Source organism: Staurois parvus, unplaced genomic scaffold (assembly GCF_062004578.1).
Source record: "Staurois parvus isolate SC_StPar_1 unplaced genomic scaffold, SC_StPar_1.0 ptg002269l, whole genome shotgun sequence".
Classification (NCBI taxonomy): domain Eukaryota; kingdom Metazoa; phylum Chordata; class Amphibia; order Anura; family Ranidae; genus Staurois; species Staurois parvus.
Genome location: NW_028320065.1, coordinates 94,508 through 115,908, shown reverse-complemented (window position 1 = coordinate 115,908; position 21,401 = coordinate 94,508). Strand labels below are relative to the sequence as shown.

Genomic DNA, 21,401 nt, shown 5'->3' with positions numbered 1-21,401 from the left:
AGACATCACTGTGGTTTTTGCAGGTAATCCCTGGCTATTACCCAGCTGAGCAGCCTGTGAGCCATGCTTCACAGCACTCTCTCTCTTTAAAGGGACACTATATTCAGTTTTAGCAGCTCCATAGCTGACCTGGGAAATCCTCTGCTCCGTCACTGCGGGCTCCTGGGAGGTTTCCCTGGGCATCTCTGCAGCACCTGGCACTAGGGAACACAGTGCCATGACAGTTTTGGTCACCCCTAGTTTACCTTCCCCAGCCATCTGCTGGATTATAGCAGGCACATGCAGAGTCCCCATGTCCTTTTCCATATTTAGTCCTAATCGTTGGGCTTCTCCCTGTGCCTCCCCACTACTCAGGGTAGCACACAGCAGCCAGTCCATGTCCATCTGTATTGTGGAACTCCCTGAAGGACACACTCTCACTTCCTTGGAATCAGTCCCACAAACTGAAACAGTCTTACCATTTCCTGCAGCAGGTGTCATAGCCTTCACTTGAGTGCGTTGTCTCTCCTCTGTGGTTTCTCCACAGGCTGACTTCCCCAAGTGGTCACGGTGCAACACTGCAGCCATTCCGGACCAACTTACACCCCCTGCAGGTAACACAAGATCCCTGTTGCTAGGGGTAGCTGCCAACATTTTTAAAAATGAATCTGGGCTTGCAGATGAAGCCTTTTGCTCAGTAGCACCCTCATCAGTGGTATTCCATAATCTGGGGCAGGTAAAGATACCATGCCCAAACTGACCACATTCCAGGCAGGGTATGGTTCCACCGATAACCTTCTTGGGATACGGAAAGACATCTCCCTTGTAGCCCCTTCTCCTGGTTGCCAGGCTTTCTCCTGTTGCTATGGGAGATGGCACTCTCCCAGCTGAACTTTGTGGGTTCCTCCAGATGCGCTGAACTCTCATTTCTGCGTTGTCACAATCCTCTGCAGACACTCCTCTTACAGGATCCGCAGGCCTGACGTCACAGGTGTTGCTATGGGCAACCACATTCTTCTCAAACTTGTGGTCAGGCTGTCGCTCCTTCCTTGCACTCAGAGCCGGCTTGCCTAACACAGATGCAGTCCTTTGCTTTGATATGCAACTTTGCAATGGAGGCTGAGACAAAGGGCATTTAGAGACAGTGTGCCCCCACTCCCTGCACCGCAAGCATCGCTCTTGCCAGCGTGTCTTGTCCAGGCTCCCCACATTGCAGCCTTTTTCCAGCTTAGGACTCTGCACATTCATAGCTGGTCTCCTTTCACCAGTGTTGCCAGCAGCAACAACATGCACTTCCCATTTTGGCAAACTTTGTTCATTTATGTATGGGGCTTGTTCTGGGGATAACAACCCCTCCAGCCACAGGGCTCGGTCTCTCATATCAGCAAATCTTGCTTCTTTTCTTTGCTTTGACCGCCCCATCTTCACAGTCACTTCACAACACTTTTGCACAGTCCAACAACCAAGAAATGAAGCACTGTCTCTTTAAGGCAGGTTCTCCTCACCTGCACACACACCAAATTGTGCTGTCCATTGCACAGAAACACAGTTCATATAACTGATGAACTTACTTTTGCAGGGATCTCCAATTATGCCCGCATCCTCCACCATATGTGGGAACTCGCTTCAAGTGGTAGAGCTTCTTCAAAGCACACAGCAACTCGCTTATTTTTTAAGGGCCTGTTTGCCCACTTTTATTTAAGAAAGTTCAAACAACCAAAATTCTTCCCACGCAGGGGTATCCACCATCACACGAATTCAAATAAACAGTATTCAGCCTCCTGGCTTGTACGCAGTTTTAAGTCTGCCTCCTGCAGACTCTTCCCCAAAGTATGGCACTAGCACACAGCTAGTCTGGCTTCCACCTCTCCTAGGTGTAGCCCACCTGACTCCATGGCAGAGACCTCCCGTCTGCCTGGGTGGAGTCCTCCTAACTGCCGGGGTGGAGCTCAGACTCATGGCCTGGCCTCCACAAAAAGGCCTGCACACACCTGTGCAATCAGCACACTGGCTGCTCCCAAAATATGGGCCCAGGATTGGAGATTTCATCCCTCCCAAATCTCTTAGAAATCTCCAGGCAACAGGTCCCAAAACAGGCTTTACAAACCAAAGAGGAAACTTATAAACCCGTTTCCTCTGCATTATAAGAACTGCCTGGAGCCCCTCAACCTGCATGGTTGAGAATCCTGGGTCTCCATCATGATTTCCACCGTGGCAGGATACCGCACTGCCACAATATATATATATATATATATATATATATATATATATATATATATAAATTATGCACCGCTTGTTTCTAAGGACTGTTTCCACAAAGGTTACAATCTTTCAGTGCAGAGCTAATTCCTAACACTGCACTGAAGCTCTAATGCAACTATCCCACGTATGCTGCCAGCCAATATGTGACGATCGCGATGTCACCGCAGACAGGTTATACAGAGGGTTAAACACACATAGTAGCGCTTTTCAGCAGCAGGAATTCGTAAGTTACATTAAAGAGCTAAAGAAACAGTTCAACACTTTCAGCAAGAAAAGATTTATTAATAAATGGTCAAAAGGGTGCAATAATAATATTTACTGAAAAAAGATGTAGCCAATATATATATAAATATACAGAGAACAATAACACAGCAAAGAGGTAACAGAAAGAAGTTTAGAGAGGTAGAGTACTTGCCAAAAGTCCTCGGTTAAGCAGGTCAGATTTCAGAGCAAAAGGGTACCGTTCTGGTTCTGATGTTAAAAGGGAGAATTCTTCAACTTTAACTCTTAGACCTATTTTGTAGTCCCCCAGCAGGGGGTGTCTCTGAAGCTAAGGACCAATGCCTCATTTGGGGAGGGGTGTCTAGACGGAGACCCAAACTAGAACCAAAATCTCTCCTAGCTTATATTTTGGCTCATAACTTTTCCTAGGCACAAGTAACATTCCACCCACGGGTAGATTAATATGCAGACTCATCTGAGGAACGGTTAGATATGAAATATAGAATACATACTTGAATGGTTCAAGAGATGTAATTTTCTGCTTTCCTATATATTCCAGCCAAGGAGTGTGACATATAAAACGGTTTGTTTGATTGTGAGCAATCTGAAGATATGCCTGGTTATTATGTATGTCTCTCATATTCCAAGATATGAGACATAGGGGGAAAATGGATTTTAAAAGTGGTATCTAGTTTATGACTCCCCTGGAATGTCTTTGAACTCAGGGGACGGCTTGGGTTATCCTTTTACGAGGTGCCAGATTGCACAGTTTCTTAGACTGCCTGGCACCCAGCTCAGCGAGGTTTTATAGCTCGGAGCTACCTGCTGTGCTCTGGCCTGCCTGTGACATTTCCAAACACACAGGCCATATGTCACTGTGGATGAACAGAGAGGAAGGGGGGGGTGATAGATCTACAAGATGGAGGGGGCATCCTGCTTTGGGAGTGAGAAATGGTATTACATGGAAAATTCTTAACCAAATGGAGGACTGTGTCCATCTCTGTGGGCACGATTTCTACATGTTGGAGCTCCCTTGTGTTTCTACTGTGAATTCCTGACCTTGCTTGTTTTCCGCCTGTCCTGACCTCGGCTTGCCTACTGGATTCCCTGTGTCTTCTCCCATTGTAACCTGCTCCCGCTAGCGGCTTCCTCTACCTCAGCTGGGTGTACCTGGGGGCCGCAACCTGGTCCCAGCCGGCTGCAAGTCCATCCCCACCATCAGGGGCCCTGGTGAACAAGCAGGCTGGGGCTTAGACTCTGCGCCCTGGGGAACCCCAAGTTGTGGATCAAAAGAGCTCATTACCACAGGTGCTGACACTCTTCATTTACCAAATCATATCTGAGAAATATTATATTTCATAATCTATAGATTTGGTCAACATAATTGACGACCACAAAGATGGGACCCAAGACTGAGAATATTTAACCACTTCCCGTCTGGCCGCTGCATATAAACGGCCAGACGGTGGCAGTGCAGGGGCGGGTTGCCGTTCATAAACGGCGCCCACCATTTTCGACAGTGTGCGCTCCCTGGGAGCGCGCATCACCGCGATCCTGTGCCCACTGTATCCGCTGTGCGGGACCTCTGTTTGAGGTCCTGATCATGTGATCACTGATTGGCCAAAGAGTCATAACTTGTTCTTTTGTTTTTAACCACCATTTATATACATGGGCTGGATGGGAGCAGTGCAGGGGCGGGTGGCCGTTTATAAACATCCCCCCCGCTTCCTTGCTTGTGCGTGCTTCCTGGGAGCGCGCAGCACCACGATCCGGTGCCTGCTGTACAGGACCTCTGTGTGGGGTCCCAATCATCTGATCACTGATTGGTTCCTGATGAGCAAGTTACTCCCTCCTTTATCTTTCCAATTTGAGGATTCAGTAAAATATCTTTTAAACGTTTGGAATTCCTTCACACCCTCATCTCGTTCCAGTTTCATTCGCTCCATTCCAGCCTGTAAAGATTCATTCTCAATGGTAATCATTGGGGATGGGATACGTGATCTCGACTTTTTGTAGTGATGACATCTGGGCCGTTTCCCCCAGCGTGGTGAGCACACCTCAATATCAATATCACGTCTCCTTGTTCTAGATTGATTTTGTTTTACCATCTTTTCACCAGGCTATAACATTTACGCAATAATCAATATACAAATATTGGGATTTAAAAAAATGTTTTAAAAATCCAGTATATGTACCATAGTTTAGATGAGAAAAAGGAGAGAAGCGCCTCTAAGTGCAATAAGTCTTTTAATTCAAGTCTAAATGTAGAAACACTCACATGTGTGAAGTAATCATAAGCATAAAAACCGTGGTTAACAATAGTTAACGGTGGGGTGGTAACCCGGGTGAAGAGCCGTCATCTCTCTGCGATGTGGGGAGGTCAGCTCTCGGCTGGAACAGCGTGGTGGCTGGAGGGGGAACAGTGGTGAGGCCAGCCTTCATGCACGTCCTCCCTCAAAGCCGGATGGAACGCACGCTGGAACGTAGCGGCGGCGTGGCCGTGATGACGTCAGATCCCAGGGTGCACTGCGACGCGTTTCGGAGCATGCACTGGCCGTGGAAGGCGGAAGTGCACTCCTTTTTCAACTGCTTGAAAAAGGAGTGCACTTCCGCCTTCCACGGCCAGTGCATGCTCCGAAACGCGTCGCAGTGCACCCTGGGATCTGACGTCATCACGGCCACGCCGCCGCTACGTTCCAGCGTGCGTTCCATCCGGCTTTGAGGGAGGACGTGCATGAAGGCTGGCCTCACCACTGTTCCCCCTCCAGCCACCACGCTGTTCCAGCCGAGAGCTGACCTCCCCACATCGCAGAGAGATGACGGCTCTTCACCCGGGTTACCACCCCACCGTTAACTATTGTTAACCACGGTTTTTATGCTTATGATTACTTCACACATGTGAGTGTTTCTACATTTAGACTTGAATTAAAAGACTTATTGCACTTAGAGGCGCTTCTCTCCTTTTTCTCATCTACAGAAGTTGCTACAGCTTATTTGGAAGCCTTGCCCTCAGTGCCACACGGAATCCTACGCTCTTCATACAGTAGCCACTAATACCACCATCACCCATACTACCATTTCCCAGGACTTTGCAGTGTTTGCGCTGTTACAACCCTTCCTCATTTTTTCTATGTACCATAGTTTGTAGACGCTAAGACATTTACGTAAATGAATCGATAGTTTGTAGATGCTGTAACGATTGCGCAAATTAATCAATAAAACAAATTGGGATTTAAAAAAAAAAATTCCAGTATATGTCCCATAGTTCATAGACGCTATAACATTTACGCAAACTAATCAATATACAAATATTGGATTTAAAAAAAAAATCCAGTATTTGTACCATAGTTCAAAGACGCTATAACATTTATGCAAACTAATCAATATACAAATATTGGGATTTAAAAAAAAAAATTAAAAATCCAGTATAGGTACCATAGTTTGTAGAAGCTATATCATTTACGCAAAATAAACAATATACAAATATTGGGATTTAAAAAAAAATTCCAGTATTTATACCATAGTTCAAAGACGCTATAACATTTACGTAACCTAATCAATATACAAATATTAGGTTTAAAAAAAAAAATTTAAAATACAGTATATGTACCATAGTTTGTAGACACTATGACATTTATGCAAACTAATCAATATGCAAATATTGGGATTAAAAAAAAAAAATTCCAGTATATGTATCATAGTTTACAGACGCTATAACATTTATGCAAACTAATCAATATACAAATGTTGGGATTTAAAAAAAAAATTCCAGTATATGTACCATAGTTTGTAGAGGCTATAACATTTGCACAAACTAATCAACATACACATATTGGGATTAAAAAAAAAATTCCAGTATATGTACCATAGTTTTGTAGACGCTATAACATTTAGCCCCAGTACAGAAAGGAGGGGGGAATATAAGGCCTGGTCACCCAGTTGTGGGGCTCTTTGTGTTGGGATGCCCAGCAGGCAGGATGACCAGACCTGAAGTTGAGATGTTCAAAAATATCTGGAAAATATTTTTTAAAAAAATACATTTTTAAATATAGGCCTTTGGAAAATATATTTTAAGCCATGTACATTTATGATATTGTTTAATGAGTTATTATTCAAAAAATGCTATATTAAATTAATTATATGAAATATTAAATCAATTGTAGATTAAAACTGTCTAAATAGCAGATCAGGAGATACTCAGACTGCTTGTTGGGTGCTGATATTTGTCCCACCTGGAGGCTAGAAGGTGAATATTTAAAAAAAAAAAAATACACGTGGTATCAGTTACGTGTTTATGAGAAAGATGTGACTTCTATCGAGTACGTAAATTTCTGTCTTCTCAACTTGTTTATCTTCGTTCTTCGTAGGGTGGATCTGCACTGAAGTCTTCCATCTGTCTACATTCTCAGCACCAACTGAACTCCCCGGTAAGTATAAGCTGGAATATCTTTATTATATTATGAATTCTCTTATAAGTATTTATAAGGAAAAAAACCTTAATATTCAGCTTTCATGTAAAGTTTATATGACTCCTCAGTTTTATTTTGATTCTAACCCATATGGAAGAGAAATATATTTTATATATACAGTCAGGTCCAAAAATATTGGGACATCGACACAATTCTAACATTTTTGGCTCTATACACCACCACAATGGATTTGAAATGAAATGAACAAGATGTGCTTTAACTGCAGAATGTCAGCTTTAATTTGAGGGTATTTACATCCAAATCAGGTGAACGGTATAGGAATTACAACAGTTTGCATATGTGCCTCCCACTTGTTAAGGGACCAAAAGTAATGGGACAGAATAATAATCATAAATCAAACTTTCACTTTTTAATACTTGGTTGCAAATCCTTTGCAGTCAATTACAGCCTGAAGTCTGGAACGTATAGACATCACCAGACGCTGGGTTTCATCCCTGGTGATGCTCTGCCAGGCCTCTACTGCAACTGTCTTCAGTTCCTGCTGTTCTTGGGGCATTTTCCCTTCAGTTTTGTCTTCAGCAAGTGAAATGCATGCTCAATCGGATTCAGGTCAGGTGATTGACTTGGCCATTGCATAACATTCCACTTCTTTCCCTTAAAAAACTCTTTGGTTGCTTTTGCAGTATGCTTTGGGTCATTGTCCATCTGCACTGTGAAGCGGCGTCCAATGAGTTGTGAAGCATTTGGCTGAATATGAGCAGATAATATTGCCCGAAACACTTCAGAATTCATTATGCTGCTTTTGTCAGCATTCACATCATCAATAAATACAAGAGAACCAGTTCCATTGGCAGCCATACATGCCCACGCCATGACACTACCACCACCATGCTTCACTGATGAGGTGGTATGCTTAGGATCATGAGCAGTTCCTTTCCTTCTCCATACTCTTCTCTTCCCTTCACTCTGGTACAAGTTGATCTTGGTCTCATCTGTCCATAGGATGTTGTTCCAGAACTGTGAAGGCTTTTTTAGATGTCGTTTGGCAAACTCTAATCTGGCTTTCCTGTTTTTGAGGCTCACCAATGGTTTACATCTTGTGGTGAACCCTCTGTATTCACTCTGGTGAAGTCTTCTCTTGATTGTTGACTTTGACACACATACACCTACCTCCTGGAGAGTGTTCTTGATCTGGCCAGCTGTTGTGAAGGGTGTTTTCTTCACCAGGGAAAGAATTCTTCGGTCATCCACCACAGTTGTTTTCCGTGGTCTTCCGGGTCTTTTGGTGTTGCTGAGCTCACCGGTGCGTTCCTTCTTTTTAAGAATGTTCCAAACAGTTGTTTTGGCCACGCCTAATGTTTTTGCTATCTCTCTGATGGGTTTGTTTTGTTTTTTCAGCCTAATGATGGCTTGCTTCACTGACAGTGACAGCTCTTTGGATCTCATCTTGAGAGTTGACAGCAACAGATTCCAAATGCAAATAGCACACTTGAAATGAATTCTGGACCTTTTATCTGCTCATTGTAATTGGGATAATGAGGGAATAACACACACCTGGCCATGGACCAGCTGAGAAGCCAATTGTCCCATTACTTTTGGTCCCTTAACAAGTGGGAGGCACATATGCAAACTGTTGTAATTCCTACACCGGTCACCTGATTTGGATGTAAATACCCTCAAATTAAAGCTGACAGTCTGCAGTTAAAGCACATCTTGTTCATTTCATTTCAAATCCATTGTGGTGGTGTATAGAGCCAAAAATGTTAGAATTGTGTCCATGTCCCAATATATATGGACCTGACTGTATACTGTAATCAACATTTTTTGGCAGGGACGTTTTTTGGCTAGAAAAAAACCCCAGGACTACCCATATGGAAGAGAAATATATTTCCAATATATTTAGAAGCAAAAATTATACGTGCAACATATATTTACAATATATTGGCCTATGCGAAAATATTTTAACACGTATTCCAAAAATGGAAATTAAAATATATTTTCCAAAGGCATATATTTAAAGATATATTTTTTAAAATATACTTTCGAGATATTTTTGAACATCTAAAAAAAATACATTTAAACATTGATTTTTAAATATACTTGTAAATACATTCCAAATTACACTTTGATATATATTTCAGCATGTGTTCTGAATATATTTTGAATAATATATTCCCAAATATATTGAAATATATATATTGAATATGGCCAAAATTGTATTTTTTGAAATATATGTCAATATATTTGGGAAGAATATATTAAGAATGTATTTTTAAAATATATTTTTCTTCCATGTGGGTTAAAGCCTCCCAGCACAGAATGGCTATGCTGAATGTAGGCATACAGTCACGGGCAAAAATATTTAAACATAGATTTTTAAATATACTTGTAAATTCATTCCAAATTACACTTCGATACAGTATATATTTCAGCATGTGTTCTGAATATATTTTGAATAATATATTCACAAATATATTGAAATATATTGAATACGGCCAAAATTGTAGTATTTGAAATATATGTCAATATATTTGAGAAGAATGTATTAAGAATGTATTTTTAAAATATATTTAAAATATATTTTTCTTCCATGCAGTTCACTTGCTTTTTGACCACAATTGAGTCTATACTTCCCACATGGAAGAAAAATATATGTTAATCATATTTTAAAAATACATTATATTTTTAAAATGCCTTTAAATTACATTTTTGGAATGCATTTACAAATATATGTAAAATATATGTTGAAATTACTTTTTTTATCTGTTAAAAAAATCTGAAGAATATATTTTAAAAAATATATTTTCAAATATATGTCTTTGGAAAATACATTTAAATTACATTTTTGGAATGCATTTACAAGTACCGTATTTGCCGGCGTATAAGACGACTGGGCGTTTAAGACGACCCCCTACTTTTCCTGTTAAAATATAGGGTTTGAGCTATACTCACCGTATAAGACTACCCCTCTTCCAACACACACCAAATAAAAATGAAAAAACATCAGATTTGATTTCAATATGGTATGTTATTTCAGTATGGTATTCCAATGATGGGGTGCTATTCCTCCCACTGACACCAATGATGGGGCACGATTCCTCGCTCTGACACCAATGATGGGGCACTATTCCTCCCATTGATACCAATGATGGGGCACTATTCCTCCCACTGATACCAATGATGGGGCACTATTCCTCCCACTGATACCAATGATGAGGCACTACTCCTCCCACTGACACCAATGATGGGGCACTATTTCATCCACTGACACCAATGATGGGGCACTATTCCTCCCACTGATACCAATGATGGGACACTATTCCTCCCACTGACACCAATGATGGTGCCCCATCATTAGTGTCAGTGTGTGAGGAATAGTGTCCCATCATTAGTGTCAGTGGGAGGAATAGTGCCCCATCATTAGTCAGTGGGAGGAATAGTGCCCCATCATTGGTGTCAGTGGGAAGAATCGTGCCCCATCATTGGTGTCAGTGGGAGGAATAGCGCCCCATCATTGGTGTCAGTGAGAGGAATAGCGCCCCATCATTGGTATCAGTGGCAGGAATTGCGCCCCATCATTGGTGTCAGTGGGAGGAATAGCTATACTCACCGTATAAGACTACCCCTCTTCCAACACACACCAAATAAAAATGAAAAAACATCAGATTTGATTTCAATATGGTATGTTATTTCAGTATGGTATTCCAATGATGGGGTGCTATTCCTCCCACTGACACCAATGATGGGGCACGATTCCTCGCTCTGACACCAATGATGGGGCACTATTCCTCCCATTGATACCAATGATGGGGCACTATTCCTCCCACTGATACCAATGATGGGGCACTATTCCTCCCACTGATACCAATGATGGGGCACTATTCCTCCCACTGATACCAATGATGAGGCACTACTCCTCCCACTGACACCAATGATGGGGCACTATTTCATCCACTGACACCAATGATGGGGCACTATTCCTCCCACTGATACCAATGATGGGACACTATTCCTCCCACTGACACCAATGATGGTGCCCCATCATTAGTATCAGTGTGTGAGGAATAGTGTCCCATCATTAGTGTCAGTGGAAGGAATAGTGCCCCATCATTAGTCAGTGGGAGGAATAGTGCCCCATCATTGGTGTCAGTGGGAAGAATCGTGCCCCATCATTGGTGTCAGTGGGAGGAATAGCGCCCCATCATTGGTGTCAGTGAGAGGAATAGCGCCCCATCATTGGTATCAGTGGCAGGAATTGCGCCCCATCATTGGTGTCAGTGGGAGGAATAGCGCCCCATCATTGGTATCAGTGGAAGGAATAGTGCCCCATCGTTGGTATCAGTGGCGGGAAAAGTGCTCCATCATTGGTGTCAGTGGGAGGAATAGCGCCCCATCATTGGTGTCAGTGGGAGGAATAGTGCCCCATCATTGGTATCAGTGGGAGGAATAGTGCCCCATCATTGGTATCAGTGGGGAGAATAGTGCCCCATCATTGGTGTCAGTGGGGGGGGGAATAGTGCCCCATCGTTGGTGTCAGTGGGGAGGAGGAATAGTGCCTCATCGTTGGTGTCAGTGTGGAGGAGTAATAGTGCCTCATCGTTGGTGTCAGTGGGGGGAGGAATAGTGCCTCATCATTGGTGTGAGTGGGGGAGGAATAGTGCCCCATCATTGGTGTTAGTGGGGGAGGAATAGCGCCCCATCATTGGTATCAGTGGAAGGAATAGTGCCCCATTGTTGGTATCAGTGGTGGGAAAAGTGCCCCATCATTGGTGTCAGTGGGAGGAATAGCGCCCCATCATTGGTGTCAGTGGGAGGAATAGTGCCCCATCATTGGTATCAGTGGGAGGAATAGTGCCCCATCATTGGTATCAGTGGGGAGAATAGTGCCCCATCATTGGTGTCAGTGGGGGGGGGGGGAATAGTGCCCCATCGTTGGTGTCAGTGGGGAGGACGAATAGTGCCTCATCGTTGGTGTCAGTGTGGAGGAGTAATAGTGCCTCATCGTTGGTGTCAGTGGGGGGAGGAATAGTGCCTCATCATTGGTGTGAGTGGGGGAGGAATAGTGCCTCATCGTTGGTGTCAGTGGGGGAGGAACAGTGCTTCATCGTTGGTGTCAGTGGGGGAGAGGAATAGTGCCAAGAGTGTCACAGCATGGTGCTGCTGCACACTTACTGGCCGCTCCCTCACTCGATTTTTGCGGGGCCGCTCGGCTCGGCCTCCTCGCCGGTGATTGGTTGCCTGTGTGCCTTTCCAGTGCTGGCGCCCTGACACCGGCTTGCCGTATACCGGCGTATAAGACGACCCCCGACTTTTCAGAAGATTTTCATGGGTTAAAAAGTCGTCTTATACGCCGGCAAATACGGTATATTTAAAAATCTATGTTTAAATGCATTTTTAGAGATGTTCAAAAATATCTTTTATATATATATATATATATATATATATATATACAGTATATATATACATTTATTGATGTTAACTAGGTTTTAGGGTTCCTACGTTGGTGCATATGGTGACATTTATAATTTATATAATTTATTTATTTATTCTGTTGTGAGCGCTCACTATATTCTTATTATTTTTAAATATATGCCTTTGGAAAATATATTTTAATTTACATTTTTGGAATACATGTTAAATATATTAGTGTAGGCCAATATTTTGCAAATATATGTTGCATATATAATATTTTTTTTCTAAATATATTGAAAATATACTTTTCTTCCATATGGGTAGTCCTGGGTTTTTTTTTCCAGCCAAAATAACATCCCTCACAAAAAACGTTGATTCCAGTCTATGTGTGCATGGACACATAGGATAACATGCTGGGGGGTTTACTAGCTGTAGAAAAAAACGTCAAAAGCCAAAAACATACATTATATGCTTTTACAATTTTTATTAAACGTTTATTATACTCTTCATTCCTAAATATCTCACTCATGTACATTAGAGGTAATTAAAGAGTTTTATTGATCAAAACCAGTTTACAGTTTTGCAATTTTGGGTAATTTCTCTTCTTTGGTTTCATAAATATTTAACTACATTTGATATGTAAAGGAGGAATTCATTATTTACCTATAAGGGTTGCTAAAGGGGTGTGGTCAACCAAAAGTGTAAAATGCCAGTTTGGAAAGAATGATTACCTGCCTTCTCATGTCTGCATGACATTTTTTTTTTTTATACCAATGTGCTTAGTGATTTTTTTTTTTTTTATCCATCCGTGTTCCTGTGCGATTCCTGTGTGATTGCAGTGTGATTTTCAGCCTCTTCATTTATATGGGCTGAAATCACACAGGCAGCACCAAAAGTAGCTCTTGCACTCCCACATGGAAGAAAAATATATTTGAAATATATTTTTAAAGTATTGTTCCCAAATATATTGCCATATATTTGAAATGCTACAATTTTGGCCATATTCAATATATTTCAAAATATAATTTCAATAATATATGAAAAATATTTTTTAAAATACATTTCATATATACAGTTTATTTTAAAAAATACAAATCTACATTTTTTTTAAATGAATTTACAAATATATGTTAAAATTACATTTTGTGATGGTTTACAGCCAACAAACATCAGACCTTTTATTGTATTGGGACAACCATTATCTGGGGACTCTTCTCATTCGTACATGAAAAACCTTCCAGAAACCATTATCTGGGGACCATTATTTCATGTAATTTCACTGGTCTTAATCTCCTTCTCTTCAAACCTGGAGCAGGTTAAAATGATAGAGACCATTATCTGAGGACTCTTCACATTCATACATGAAAAACCTTCTAGAAACCATTAGTCCAGTTAGTAAAAGAGGTCAATATAAATTGATTTTCAATCTAATTTCCTTTAGTTCGGATTGAGTGAGGAGTAGAGTGGGAAGACCAGGTGAGGCAAGAGGCAACCCAGTTAAGACAGAAAGTCCTGGAAACCATAGACAATGGAGATTGGAACTTCTGTTCTTGTAAACCAACTCCAATGATATCTAAGAATCTGCTGTGCTCTTCCCTTTTATCTGACTGAGGAACAAGATAGATGAAGACCCCCTTAATCATTTGTTAATCCATGGGGAACCAGATCCAGTAACGTCTAAAAGGCATCAAGCAAATCCATGTCATTTAAAAACACTCAACCTGCCCATAATGGGGTCCAGGTCTTTGTGAACTTTTGGGATGGTTTAGAGCCAACAAACATCAGACCTTTTATTGTATCGGAACAACCATTTTATGTGTGCCTAAGATTAGGGGGCCTCCTGTTATTTTTGGGTCATATTTTCCATTTTGTTTTCTTTTTCTTTCCATGGATCCAAATGGACCACAGAGCCCAAAGATGTTCACCTTGAAGAAATTCCTGTTACTCCTTTTCTTTCTTGGGATCGTCTCCTCATCTCCCTGTGTAAGACAGTAAGTATGAACAAGACTTTTCTTTAAATAAAATTACAGACTTGTAAAGGCAAACATCTACATTGTAGGTGGCATATATATGAGCGATGTTTTACCTACCAAATAATATTTATGACTGTTTATTCAGTCCTGTTTAACTACCGGCGTACCTCAGTTCACGAATATATTTGTTCTGCGGGACTTTTCATATTGCGAAAAATTAGTAAACCGAAACGTGGTTTCTCATAGGAATGCATTGAAAACCAATTAATCCGTTCCGGAGGTCAGAAAAAGTTTTAAAAAACAGTATTTTGTCTGTTTAAAACGCTTTATAAAGTGCACTTTAAAAGGCATAAATACTGTACAGTGACATGATTAAAAAAATAAATTTGTAAATGCAATGAAAACCAATTAATCCGTTCCAGAGATCAGAAAAAAGTAAAAAAAAAGTATTTATCTGTTCAAAACTCTTTAAAAAGGCATAGTACTGTACAGGGACATGATTAAAAAACAATTTGTAAATGCATTGAAAACCAATTAATCCGTTCGTATTGCGAAAAAAATTGTAAACCGAGGCATTTTTTCAATGGATTTTCATTCATAAACCGAAAATCACGTTACCGAGGCGTTCGTAAACCAAGGTATGCAGGTATATTTTACTGGAGTATATATGGTGGCAGTGGATCAAGATCATTTGGACCTATAGTTCCAGTTGTGGAGAGATCCCCCATTTCTATACTTCGTGCAGATGGGACAGGAGTATAATGTCCAGTCTCAGTCCAAAGGGGGAGATGTGATTGCCAACACCAATTAGGAGGAAGGTAAATGTGGCGAGGTGAACTGGTGGATATAGGCCAGTGTTTCTCAACTCCAGTCCTCATGGACCCCCAACAGGTCATGTTTTCAGGATTTCCCTCAGATGAAACAGCTGTGGTAATTACTAAGGCAGTGAAACTGATCAAATCACCTGTGCAAAATAATGGAAATCATGAAAACATGACCTGTTGGGGGTCCATGAGGACTGGAGTTGAGAAACACTGATTTAGGCAGATGTTGAGAGAGATTTGTGTGAGGGGGAGTTGTAAGGAAGAAAGGAGGGTCAGAAGAAATGCTGAGTGTGTGGGGGAGGGGCGGACTTAGCTTTCAGGTGCCGTGCTGCACTGCGTCCTAATGGTGGTGCGCCACTGGGGGATCAGAAACAGAAACACACCCGATCTCAGTGATTCCCTCAACCACAAATTGGACAGCCACTCGCCACTTCCACAGGCCTCTTTTTTTCAAGATTGGCACGAACAGGCCAAAACTCTCTTTATAGGACCCAGCTGCTTCTCAATAGTAGACTCCTCTTGGCTTCTCAATAGTAGGCTCCTCTTGGCCTACTATTGAGAAGCCAGGAGGAGCCTACTATTGAGAAGCCAAGAGGAGCCTACTATTGAGAAGCCAAAAGGAGCCTACTATTGAGAAGCCAAGAGGAGCCTACTATTGAGAAGCCATGAGGAGCCTACTATTGAGAAGCCATGAGGAGCCTACTATTGAGAAGCCATGAGGAGCCTACTATTGAGAAGCCAAGAGGAGCCTACTATTGAGAAGCCAAGAGGAGCCTACTATTGAGAAGCCAAGAGGAGCCTACTATTGAGAAGCAGCTGGGTCCTATAAAGAGAGTTTTGGCCTGTTCGTGCCAATCTTGAAAAAAGAGGTCTGTGGAAGTGGCGAGTGGCTGTCCAATTTGTGGTGGAGGGAATCCACTTGGCTTCTCAATAGTAAGCTCCTCTTGGCTTCTCAATAGTAGGCTCCTCTTGGATTCTCAATAGTAGGCTCCTCTTGGCTTCTCAATAGTAGGCTCCTCTTGGCTTCTCAATAGTAGGCTCCTCTTGGCTTCTCAATAGTAGGCTCCTCTTGGCTTCTCAATAGTAGGCTCCTCTTGGCTTCTCAATAGTAGGCTCCTCTTGGCTTCTCAATAGTAGGCTCCTCTTAGCTTCTCAATAGTAGGCTCCTCTTGGCTTCTCAATAGTAGGCTCCTCTTGGCTTCTCAATTGTAGGCTCCTCTTGGCTTCTCAATAGTAGGCTCCTCTTGGTTTCTCAATAGTAGGCTCCTCCTGGCTTCTCAATAGTAGGCTCCCCATGGCTTCTCAATAGTAGGCTCCTCATGGCTTCTCAATAGTAGGCTCCTTTTGGCTTCTCAATAGTAGGCTCCTCTTGGCTTCTCAATAGTAGGCTCCTCATGGCTTCTCAATAGTAGGCTCCTCTTGGCTTCTCAATAGTAGGCTCCTCCTGGCTTCTCAATAGTAAGCTCCTCTTGGCTTCTCAATAGTAGGCTCCACATGGCTTCTCAATAGTAGGCTCCTCTTGGCTTCTCAATAGTAAGCTCCTCTTGGCTTCTCAATAGTAGGCTCCTCTTGGCTTCTCAATAGTAGGCTCCTCTTGGTTTCTCAATAGTAGGCTCCTCTTGGCTTCTCAATAGTAGGCTCCCCATGGCTTCTCAATAGTAGGCTCCTCATGGCTTCTCAATAGTAGGCTCCTTTTGGCTTCTCAATAGTAGGCTCCTCTTGGCTTCTCAATAGTAGGCTCCTCATGGCTTCTCAATAGTAGGCTCCTCTTGGCTTCTCAATAGTAGGCTCCTCCTGGCTTCTCAATAGTAGTCTCCTCTTGGCTTCTCAATAGTAGGCTCCACATGGCTTCTCAATAGTAGGCTCCTCATGGCTTCTCAATAGTAAGCTGCTCTTGGTTTCTCAATAGTAGGCTCCTCTTGGCTTCTCAATAGTAGGCTCCTCTTGGCTTCTCAATAGTAGGCTCCTCATGGCTTCTCAATAGTAGGCTCCTCTTGGCTTCTCAATAGTAAGCTCCTCTTGGTTTCTCAATAGTAGGCTCCTCATGGCTTCTCAATAGTAGGCTCCTCATGGCTTCTCAATAGTAGGCTCCTCTTGGCTTCTCAATAGTAGGCTCCTCTTGGCTTCTCAATAGTAGGCTCCTCATGGCTTCTCAATAGTAGGCTCCTCTTGGCTTCTCAATAGTAAGCTCCTCTTGGCTTCTCAATAGTAGGCTCCTCATGGCTTCTCAATAGTAAGCTCCTCTTGGCTTCTCAATAGTAGGCTCCTCTTGGCATCTCAATAGTAGGCTCCTCTTGGCTTCTCAATAGCAGGCTCCTCTTGGCTTCTCAATAGTAAGCTCCTCTTGGTTTCGCAACAGTAGGCTCCTCTTGGCTTCTCAGTAGTAGGCTCCTCATGGCTTCTCAGTAGTAGGCTCCTCTTGGCTTCTCAATAGTAGGCTCCTCTTGGCTTCTCAATAGTAAGCTCCTCTTGGCTTCTCAATTGTAGGCTCCTCTTGGCTTCTCAATAGTAGGCTCCTCCTTACTTCTCAATAGTAAGATCCTCCTGGCTTCTCAATAGTAGGCTTATCATGGCTTCTCAATAGTAGGCTCCTTTTGGCTTCTCAATAGTAGGCTTATCATGGCTTCTCAATAGTAGGCTCCTTTTGGCTTCTCAATAGTAGGCTCCTCCTGACTTCTCAATAGTAGGCTCCTCCTGGCTTCTCAATAGTTGGCTCATCTTGGCTGCTCAATAGTAGGCTCCTCATAGCTTCTCAATAGTAGGCTCCGCATGGCTTCTCAATAGTAGGCTCTGCATGGCTTCTCAATAGTAGGCTCCTCTTGGCTTCTCAATTGTAGGCTCCTCTTGGCTTCTCAATAGTAGGTTCCTCTTGGCTTCTCAATAGTAGGTTCCTCTTGGCTTCTCAATAGCAGGCTTCTCTTGGCTTCTCAATAGTAGGCTCCTCATGGCTTCTCAATAGTAGGCTCCTCTTGGCTTCTCAATAGTAAGCTCCTCTTGGTTTCTCAATAGTAGGCTCCTCATGGCTTCTCAATAGTAGGCTCCTCATGGCTTCTCAATAGTAGGCTCCTCTTGGCTTCTCAATAGTAGGCTCCTCTTGGCTTCTCAATAGTAGGCTCCTCATGGCTTCTCAATAGTAGGCTCCTCTTGGCTTCTCAATAGTAAGCTCCTCTTGGCTTCTCAATAGTAGGCTCCTCATGGCTTCTCAATAGTAAGCTCCTCTTGGCTTCTCAATAGTAGGCTCCTCTTGGCATCTCAATAGTAGGCTCCTCTTGGCTTCTCAATAGCAGGCTCCTCTTGGCTTCTCAATAGTAAGCTCCTCTTGGTTTCGCAACAGTAGGCTCCTCTTGGCTTCTCAGTAGTAGGCTCCTCATGGCTTCTCAGTAGTAGGCTCCTCATGGCTTCTCAATAGTAGGCTCCTCTTGGCTTCTCAATAGTAGGCTCCTCTTGGCTTCTCAATTGTAGGCTCCTCTTGGCTTCTTAATAGTAGGCTCCTCCTTACTTCTCAATAGTAAGATCCTCCTGGCTTCTCAATAGTAGGCTCCTCATGGCTTCTCAATAGTAGGCTCCTTTTGGCTTCTCAATAGTAGGCTCCTCCTGACTTCTTAATAGTAGGCTCCTCCTGGCTTCTCAATAGTAGGCTCTTCTTGGCTGCTCAATAGTAGGCTCCTCATAGCTTCTCAATAGTAGGCTCCGCATGGCTTCTCAATAGTAGGCTCCGCATGGCTTCTCAATAGTAGGCTCCTCTTGGCTTCTCAATTGTAGGCTCCTCTTGGCTTCTCAATAGTAGGTTCCTCTTGGCTTCTCAATAGTAGGTTCCTCTTGGCTTCTCAATAGCAGGCTTCTCTTGGCTTCTCAATAGCAGGCTTCTCTTGGCTTGTCAATAGTAGACTCCTCTTGGCTTCAGAACTCTCTTGATCCCCATGTTATCCAGGAAGCATAGAAGGAATAAAGAAACACATAGGAGCTGATTTACTAAAAACTGGAGAGTGCCCAATCTGGTGCAGCTGTGCATAGAAATCAAGCTTCCAGTTCTTTTTTGTCAAAGCTTAATTGAACAAGGTGAAGTTAAAAGTTGACTGGTTACTACGCAGAGCTGCACCAGATTTTACACTCTCCAATTTTAGTAAATCAACCCCATAGAAGTGTGGAATATGTTCTTTTAAAATTATAAATAATATATCTATGACACGGTATTCAAACTATATAACATGAAGACCTAATGAAAGATTTCAGAGACTTTATGCAACTTTCTCTTAGCTGAAGATAAGCAAATCCTGGAATACAATTCAAGTAACACTGTACTTCTTAATGCAATTCTCGGACTAGAGAAGTCTGCATTTCTGCCACTAGGAGTCACTGCAGGGGAAAGGCTACAGTTTAGTTTGCTTGTGGGTACCACCTTGTACTTCCTACAGTTTTTTTTATTTAATACCTGTGTCTTCTCCCAGGAGAGACGCCGATGAAGAAGAAAATGAAGAATATAGAGGGGAAGCTAAAATGGAAGACGTAAAAAGAGGCGTGCCCAGGAATTTTCCACGACCTGGGCTACCACCAATTGTACCTGTTTATGTGAGACCACTTTGTTCATAAGGTCAATCTTGAACTGGAAATCATCTGATGTGGAATATTATTTAGCTAAATGCTAATTATCTAATTAAATAAAATAAACACGTCGCAAATACAATTCTCTCTGCGCTTATGTAATCAAAATATGAAACCCATAATGGTCAGCTGCTGTATTAAAAACCATGAGATATAAAAGAATTCAAGCTAAATGAACCCTGAATACAGCACTAATACCAATCCCATCCACATGTGCAGCGCAAAGGTTAAAATCAGCACACTTCTTATAAATCAGATAATAGGGTAAAAAAACAGTGTCAGAATGTAGTACGATATTAAAAAATAAGAAAAGTAAAATAAAACGTTCTTTAATTCTTTGCAAAAAAGTTCCAAACACAACAATAACACAAAAATGAAAAGTCCCCAGAGCTTCTTCTGACCAGGAAAAATGTTTATACACCCGATCTCAGTGATTCCCTCCACCACAAATTGGACAGCCACTCGCCACTTCCACAGGCCTCTTTTTTTCAAGATTGGCAAGAACAGGCCAAGACTCTCTTTATAGGACCCAGCTGCTTCTCAATAGTAGACTTCTCTTGGCTTCTCAATAGTAGGCTCCTCTTGGCTTCTCAATAGTAGGCTCGTCTTGGCTTCTCAATAGTAGGCTCCTCTTGGCTTATCAATAGTAGGCTCCTCTTGGCTTCTCAATAGTAGGCTCCTCTTGGCTTCTCAATAGTAGGCTCCTCTTGGCTTCTCAATAGTAGGCTCCTCTTGGCTTCTCAATAGTAGGCTCCTCTTGGCTTCTCAATAGTAGGCTCCTCATGGCTTCTCAATAGTAGGCTCTCCTCTTGGCTTCTCAATAGTAAGCTCCTCTTGGCTTCTCAATAGTAGGCTCCTCCTGGCTTCTCAATAGTAGGCTCCTCATGGCTTCTCAATAGTAGGCTCCTCTTGGCTTCTCAATAGTAAGCTCCTCTTGGCTTCTCAATAGTAAGCTCCTCTTGGCATCTCAATAGTAGGCTCCTCTTGGCTTCTCAATAGTAGGCTCCTCTTGGCTTCTCAATAGTAAGCTCCTCTTGGTTTCTCAACAGTAGGCTCCTCTTGGGTTCTCAGTAGTAGGCTCCTCTTGGCTTCTCAATAGTAGGCTCCTCTTGGCTTCTCAATAGTAGGCTCCTCCTGGCTTCTCAATTGTTGGCTCCTCTTGGCTTCTCAATAGTAGGCTCCTCCTTACTTCTCAATAGTAAGATCCTCCTGGCTTCTCAATAGTAGGCTCCTCATGGCTTCTCAATAGTAGGCTCCTTTTGGCTTCTCAATAGTAGGCTCCTCTTGGCTTCTCAATAGTAGGCTCCTCCTGACTTCTCAATAGTAGGCTCCTCCTGGCGTCTCAATAGTTGGCTCATCTTGGCTGCTCAATAGTAGGCTCCTCATAGCTTCTCAATAGTAGGCTCCGCATGGCTTCTCAATAGTAGGTTCCGCATGGCTTCTCAATTGTAGGCTCCTCTTGGCTTCTCAATTGTAGGCTCCTCTTGGCTTCTCAATAGTAGGCTCCTCCTGACTTCTCAATAGTAGACTCCTCTTGGCTTCAGAACTCTCTTGATCCCCATGTTATCCAGGAAGCATAGAAGGAATAAAGAAACACATAGGAGCTGATTTACTAAAAACTGGAGAGTGCCAAATCTGGTGCAGCTGTGCATAGAAATCAAGCTTCCAGTTCTTTTTTGTCAAAGCTTAATTGAACA

At 42.5% G+C, this 21,401-nt stretch overlaps 1 long non-coding RNA gene across 1 annotated transcript; it reads left to right on the top strand.

The window, feature by feature from the left end:
* Positions 1–6,748: 6,748 nt before the first annotated feature.
* On the top strand, positions 6,749–19,786 carry LOC149431421 (uncharacterized). The gene is made up of 3 exons (XR_016309273.1): positions 6,749–6,890; positions 14,214–14,296; positions 19,551–19,786. It is a non-coding gene; the product is annotated as an uncharacterized LOC149431421 (long non-coding RNA).
* The last annotated feature ends 1,615 nt before the right edge of the window (positions 19,787–21,401 follow it).